The sequence below is a fragment of the Triticum dicoccoides genome, chromosome 5A (assembly GCF_002162155.2).
Source record: "Triticum dicoccoides isolate Atlit2015 ecotype Zavitan chromosome 5A, WEW_v2.0, whole genome shotgun sequence".
NCBI lineage: Eukaryota > Viridiplantae > Streptophyta > Magnoliopsida > Poales > Poaceae > Triticum > Triticum dicoccoides.
The window spans coordinates 361251190-361259319 of record NC_041388.1 but is presented as its reverse complement, the minus strand read 5'-3'; positions in this window follow the sequence as shown (position 1 = coordinate 361259319).

Sequence of the window (8130 nt, the reverse complement as noted above, 5' to 3'; positions counted from 1 at the left end):
CGGTTGCGGTGGCGGCGAAAGGCGGCTGCGGCGGCGCGGGGTTCGAGGCGGGCGGCGGCTAGGGCGGCCCGGGGTGGGCCGGCGGCTTATAAAGGCTGAGGCCTGGAGGAGTCCGGGCCTAGCACGGCCCGTAGGTCGGTTCGGACGTTTTTTTTGTTTTTTTTAACTTACGCTCGGGAAAAAACAAAAAGACTACTAGACGGACTCCAAAAATCCCGAAATAAATTTTTCCCGGCTTCTAAAATCAAGCCGCACAGGATGAACATTTATTTGGGGCCTAAATGCAATTTTGAAAAACACGCTTTTTTTCCCAAAATTCAAATAAAATAGCAAATAAAACCAAATAAAATCTTATTTGATTTTTTTTATTAAATCCTCAATATTTCTTTATTTTGAGAAAGTCATTTTATTCCCTCTCTCATATTTTTTGTAATAGAAATAATTGAAGATAAAATAAATAAAATCGAAAGATCCTATTTTCAAAATTTGAGACAACTCAAATATGAAAATAACGAAATCCCCAACTCTCTCCGAGGGTCCTTGAGTTGCGAAAAAATTCTAGGATCAACCAAAAATGCAATAAATATGATATGCAATGATGATCTAGTGTATAACATTCCAATTTGAAAATTTAGGATGTTACAAACGTACCCCCCATTAAGATGAATCTCGCCCTCGAGATTCGGGTTGGCTAGAAAATAGGTGAGGGTGGTCTTTCAGCAATTCTTCCTCTCGTTCCTAGGTGGCTTCATCCTCTGTGTGGTGGCTCCACTGAACTTTGTAAAACTTGATAACCTTGCTGCAGGTGACTCGACTGGCATACTCTAGAATCTTAACTGGCTTCTCCTCATAGATCAAATCACTGTCCAACTGAATTGCTTCCAGTGGTACCGTATCTCTCAGCGGTATGTCAGCCATCTCTGCGTGGCACTTCTTCAACTGGGATACATGGAACACGTTGTGAACTCCCGACAATCCTTCGGGCAATTCCAACTTGTAGGCTACCTCTCCCATACGCTCCAAAACTTTGTATGGGCCTACAAAACGTGGCGCTAATTTTCCCTTAACTCCAAAGCGCTTAACTCCTCGAAGTGGTGATACTCGAAGATAAACTCGGTCTCCGACTTCGTAAACTATCTCCTTGCGTTTAGAATCTGCATAACTCTTCTGCATGGATTGAGCTACCTTTAGCCTATCGCAAATTAATTTCACTTCCTGTTCAGATTCCTTTATCAGATCCGGTCCAAACAACTGGCGGTCTCCAACTTCATCCCAGGACAATGGGGTCCTGCACCTCCTTCCGTACAAGGCTTCGAAAGGGGCCATCTTCAAACTGGATTGATAGCTGTTGTTGTAAGAGAACTCTGCATATGGCAAATTCTCGTCCCGGCTAGATCCGTAGTCTAGCGCACAAGCTCTTAGCATATCCTCCAAAATCTGATTGACTTTCTCAGTCTGTCCATCTGTCTGCGGGTGAAAAGTTGTGCTAAAATCCAGTCTGGTTCCCAAAGTCTCATGCAACTGATTCCAGAACTTTGAGGTAAACTGGGTTCCTCTATCTGATACAATGCTCCTTGGAACTCCATGCAGACATACAATCCTGGTCATGTATATCTTTGCCAACTTTGCACTGGTATAGATAGTCTTCACTGGAATAAAATGTGCTACCTTTGTCAAACGATCGACTACAACCCATATCAAGTCATAGCCTGAACGTGTTCTGGGAAATCCTGTAATAAAATCCATGCCTAGCTTATCCCACTTCCATTCGGGTATCGGCAATGGTTGTAGCAATCCTGCTGGCTTCTGATGCTCTACCTTCACTCTCTGACATACATCACAAACTACTACATACTCCGCAATATCCATCTTCATTCCGGTCCACCAGAAAATATCCTTCAAATCCAAATACATCTTGGTATTTCTTGGGTGAATCGAATATGGTGAATCATGGGCCTCTTGTAAAATTAACTTCCTGATCTCCGGATCATTTGGCACATAAACACGGTCTCCAAACCATAGGGTATCGTGCTCATCCTCACAAAATCCCTTAGCTTTTCCTTTGCTCATTTTCTCCTTAATAGAAGCAATCTCCTTGTCAGTCCTTTGAGCTTCTCTGATCTTATCCATCAAAGTAGACTGAATCTCCAATGCTGCTACATAGCCTCTCAGGACTATTTCCAAACATAGCTCTCGAAGATTTTCGGCTAACTCCCTTGGTAAATCTACCGTCATTAAGGTGTTGACGTGGCTCTTATGGCTCAACACGTCAGCTACTACGTTAGCCTTTCCAGGGTGATAATGCAATTTCATATCATAATCCTTGATGAGCTCCAACCATCTCCTTTGTCTGAGGTTCAACTCCTTCTGTGTGAAAATATACTTCAAACTCTTATGATCCGTGTACACCTCGCAATGGTTTCCAATCAGAAAATGTCTCCAAGTCTTCAGTGCATCCACTACGGCCGCTAACTCCAAATCATGTGTAGCATAATTCAACTCATGAGGCTTAAGCTGTCGTGAGGCATATGAAACAACTCTTCCTTCCTGCATAAGCACTGCTCCAAGTCCTCGACGTGAAGCGTCACAATACACCTCATAATCCTTGGCCTGATCCGGTAAAATCAACACTGGTGAGGTAACCAAACGTTTCTTCAACTCCTGAAAACTAGCCTCACATTCCTCAGTCCATATGAACTTGGTATCCTTCTTCAACAACTCCGTCATAGGCTTTGCAATCTTTGAGAAATTCTCAATAAACCTCCGGTAGTATCATGCGAGTCCAAGAAAACTCCGGATCTCTCCAACTGTGGTTGGGGCTTCCCACTTGGTCACGGTATCAACTTTAGTGGGATCTATTGCTATACCTTCTCCGGATATAACGTGTCCGAGAAATCCAACTTCTTTCAACCAAAACTCACATTTGCTAAACTTGGCATATAACTGATGTTCTCTGAGCTTTCCAAGAACCAAACACAAATGCTCCTTATGCTCCTCTTCATTCTTCGAGTAAACCAGGATATCATCAATGAACACTACGACGAACTTATCCAAGAACTCCATAAACACTTTGTTCATCATGTTCATAAAATATGCAGGTGCATTAGTCAGACCAAATGACATAACGGTATACTCGTACAACCCATACCTGGTGGTAAAAGTCGTCTTGGTTATATCCTGTTCCCGAATCTTCAACTGGTGGTATCCTGATCGCAGATCGATCTTGGAAAATACCTTAGCTCCTTGCAATCGATCAAATAGATCATTGATCATCGATAGTGGGTATTTGTTCTTGATGGTTACTTCATTCAATCCTCGATAATCGACAACCATCCTTAACGATCCATCCTTCTTTTCTACTAGAAGTACTGGCGATCCCCAAGGTGAAGAACTTGGGCGAATGTATCCTTTATCTAGTAACTCCTTAATTTGCTTCTTAATTTCCACCAAATCCTTTGCAGGCATCCTATATGGTCTCTTTGATATTGGCCCTGTGCCTGGCAAAAGCTCAATCAGAAACTCAATATCTCTATCCGGTGGCATGCCTGGCAATTCTTCTGGAAATACATCAGGGAAATCCTTCACTACTGGTATTTCCTCCTGCACAACTCCTGTTAAACAATTTGCTTGAGTCCTCTTTGGCACATGTCGGGATACATACTTGATCCTTCTCCCTTCTGGGGTGGTAAGCAAAATTGACTTACTGGCACATTCAATATTCCCTTCATACTTTGACAACCAACCCATGCCTAATATCACATCCAATCCTTGAGATTCTAACACTATTAGGTCTGATGGAAATACGTAGTTACCAATCCTTAATGATAACCGATCACACCATAGACTAGCCATGTATTCTGCTCCAGGCGAGCTTACTAACATGGGTGACCTAAGGGCTTGGGTTGGCAGTTTATACTTATCCACAAATCCCCTTGATATGTATGAATGCGATGCACCAGTATCAAAAAGAACGAGTGCAGTAAATGACTTAACCAAAAACTTACCGATTACTGCATCCGGCTGCTCTTCAAACCTCCACGTTAACGTGGTTCACCTGTCCCCTGTTGAAAAGGTTCGGCTTCTTCCCAGAGCTTCCATTGCCATTTCCATTCTGTGATTCAGGATATTCGTTGGCATAATGTCCGGTCTTCTAGCACTTAAAGCAAGTGACTTGGCTCAGGTCCTTCTTGGCTGGGGTTGATGGGTTGGTGTCGTTCTGGTCGTTGCTTCCTCCATTGCCATTACCAGTCTTGGGGCCATTGTGATTGTGTGAGCTACCTCCTCCATGGGTATCCTGGAAATGTCCTCCCGGTCTAGGGGTAAAACATGGCTTCTGCTGAGCTCCAGAATTGTACTTTCCTTGTCCATACTTCCTCTTGCGATTCTCAATTTGCTGCTGCTTTCGTTTAATCATAAGAGCACGATCTACCAACTCCTGGTAGTTGTTGAAGGTTGCTACCTTCAACTGCATGCTCAACTCATCATTCAGTCCTCCCAGAAACTTCTCTTGCTTTGTTGCATCCGTAGCAACGTCATCTGGGCATAACATGCTAATTTACTAAAGTCCTCCACATACTGGCCAACTATCCGTCCTCCTTGGCGCAAGTTGCGAAACTCTCGCTTCTTCATGGCCATAGCTCCTGCTGAAACATGGGCAGTTCAAAAAGCCTGCTGAAACTGGTCCCATGTGACAGTATCGACAGGGAAAGTGGCTGCGAAATTCTCACACCATGATGCTGCGGGTCCTTTAAGCTGATGTGCGGCAAACTTCACCTTCTCCGCATCCGTGCATCCTGCTGTGGTCAACTCTCTAGCTATCTTGCGGAGCCAATCATCTGCTACTATCGGCTCGGTGCTACTGGAAAACACCGGCAGATTCAGCCTAAGAAAACGGGCTAAGTGATCAACAGGTGGTGGTGGTGGTGGGTTTTTATTGTTGTTCCCTTGATTCTGATTCTGGACTAGTAATTGCATCAATGTGTTCTGTTGCTGGATCAACTGGGTGAGCTCCGGTGGGAAGGTAAATCCGGGGTCACGTCTCGGAGGCATATGAGGTTTTTTTAGAAAAGATGAGATTTAAGAATAGAGGGGGTCTAAAGAAAAAACACTACCCATATGCACATGAGGCAAAATCAAACAATTCACTTCATTAATTCAATCAAACAAGGGCATACAATCGATCTAACTATCGCAAAAGTGCTCATACTATAATATTTACATGGTGGACTACTACTGATGAGGTGGTCTACTAGAAATATTCTTCGGTTGCAGACTCCATGATATATGCTCCAGCTTCATCAACATAGTCATCATCGCTATCATCTGGATCCGAGTCGGTGTCGTCGATGATGATGTAGTCTTCCAGTCGAACCTCCTTGGGTTCTTCGTCTTCTTCTACCGGTGTAGGGCCTTCCATAAATATTCCGATCTTCTTGACAGATCACCATTCTTCTCCACTAATACTTCAATTTCCTCTTCATAATCTTCACGTGTAGCCTTGAGTTCTTCATCCAGTTCCTTGATTCTTGTCTTTGCCTTCTTCAGGTCTATCATGTCGGCGCACATCTGGTTCTCCTGACGTCGATTGTGCTGGTTTAACTCCTGGATAAAAGCTGCAATTGATCTATCCTTTCTGGTGCTGATCATCTCCCAGTGCTCATCTCGGCACCCACAAATCTGGTAGATAGTATCCTTGAGATCATTTTGATAGACTTCTCCAATGCGTCCCATGGCGATGTGAGCTGCCATGCTCTTTCCTAGACTCCAAGTTGGTGCATCAAAAGAAAACTCTATGGGCTCAGTGACTGGCATGAACGTCCTTCCTGGAACTTGAACTTGAATCATCCAACGCTCTTCTTCACGTAAAGTGGCGTTGTAGGTGCTGGTGAAGCTTGGTACTCCTATGTTCAGATATCTAGTGACTTCCTTCAAATGACGTCCAAAGGGTGTATCTTCATCCGGTTGAGTGAACTTGTTCCTTGCATCCGCCATCCTAAAAGAGTAGAAAAGATGAGGAGTCAGAAAGAGAAGAGAGTGAGTAGTGATCTAGGTCTTTAGCTTAGTGGTCATGTCCTACAGTCAGCGTGTGCTCTGATATCATCTTGTAGCGACCAGACCTCAAACGGTCCAATCTCTATGCTCCGGTGTCATCCCTGGATCAGTAATGCTGACACCACACAGTACTTGAAGGATTTATAACAGAGTAGCAATCACACACTTATTACATCGAGTATCTCAATAGAGATCTTATTACAATAAATATGGCTTAAGGCCATCTAATAACGATAATAGCGGAAGGCTTGGAAGATAAGTGAGTCCATCAACTCCAACAGCATCACTGAGTATAGAACCATGACCTAAAACTCCTTAATCGTCGTCTAAAAAGTCTGCAACATTAACGTTGCAGCCCGAAACGGGTCAGCACATGGAATATGCTTGCAATGTAACACATAGAGAGTAATGGAATGAAACAGCTATTCTATATGCATATTTGGCTGGTGGAAAGCTCTATGGTTATAGTTTTGTGTAAAGCCAATTTTTCCCTACTGCAAAGGAATAAATTTATTTAACTATCATGGTGGTTGTTAAACATTGAGAATGGTTGACAGCATTCTCAATCCCAATTAAGCATCATCATTAAACAAACCCATCAAATTAATTTTATAGTAACATGTTGAGATTCACATGATAATCCAGGTACTAGATACTCAAGATGTCCATAACCGGGGACACGGCTAACCATGATTAGTTTATACACTCTGCAGAGGTTTGCGCACTTTTCCCCACAAGACTCGATCACCTCCGTTGGATTTCTCGCACTACATGGTGTTTGAGAAACGGATGACCGAGACATAGTCTTTCAGAAGCGCTAGCACCTTATGATGGGTAGACCGTACCACCTACATCCCCTACATCTGCTAGTCTACCACTGTAAGAGTTCGCACGACTTAGTCAACTATGCTAGAGGCCATAATAGCTTGTGGCTGCACACGGAAGTTTCTAGCATGAATAATCTCATGATCCCTTTGAGCCTGGGTGGCGGTCCATAAGAAAAACAGGCAATCCTGGAATACCCAGGTACCTCAATCCACCCAGATGTGTGTTTAAGTTGCCACCTTAAATAAACCATTAATTAACAATCTCACATCTGTCATGGATACACTCACCCAATCCACGTCTACTAGCATAGCATGGCATAATAAGCAAACGTAGAAGTAACTCCCAAAGGTTTGATAATAAACAGGTAATAGGTACTACCTCAACTACTTCCCAAACCCACAATTTAATTAGATCCTAATCATGCAATGTGTAAGGATTGATCTAATGCAATAAAACTGGGTAGAGGCAAAACATGATCAAAGTGTTACTTGCCTTGCTGATGATCCGGGAAACCTAGCGATTCGAAGTACCAAGCGGCGCACTCCGTGTACTCTATCACAAACAAACAAGCAAATAATAAGTACTCAACTAATGCACGGGTAAAACTCAAATAAGAGATCTAACCAGAAAGTTCAACTTAAGAACTCTGGTTGGCAAAAAAAAGTCAAATCGAACGAAGCAACGAAAGACAAAAGGCAAAAGAAACAGGCTTCGTTTACTATTCTGGATCTAAGATAATTTTTATAGTTGCAAAAACTGTTTTAAGTTGGTTAAACGGAAAGAGGGTTTCGAAACGAAACTCCAGGCGCTTGAATTGCCTGATTCCGATAAACGAGCGAAAAGTTAGACTAAAACGAAAATCGGATCAGAAATCGCGATCAGAAAAAATCGCGAATTTAATCCGAGAAAAAGAAAAACGACGAACAGTTTAACGAACGAACGTTCGTTAACTGAATCTAAACGAAGAACGCGTTCGTTAAAATGAACGAACGAGCGAACGCTCGCTAATTAGCCTAAACCGGAAAAAAAACCGATCTAAAGAAAAAAAGAACGAAACTAAAAAAAATGAACAAAAACCGGCGAAAACCGGTGGGTCAACCTCGGCGACTCAGCGGCGAGACGGGCGGCGGTGGCTCTGACGGGGCGGCGGCGTCGGCGGCGGGGGGGTCCGGCGGGGCAGCGGCGTCGGCGGCGGCGGGCGGCGGTGAGGGCGCGGGGCGGCGTCATCGGGCGCGGGGCGGCGGCGTCGGG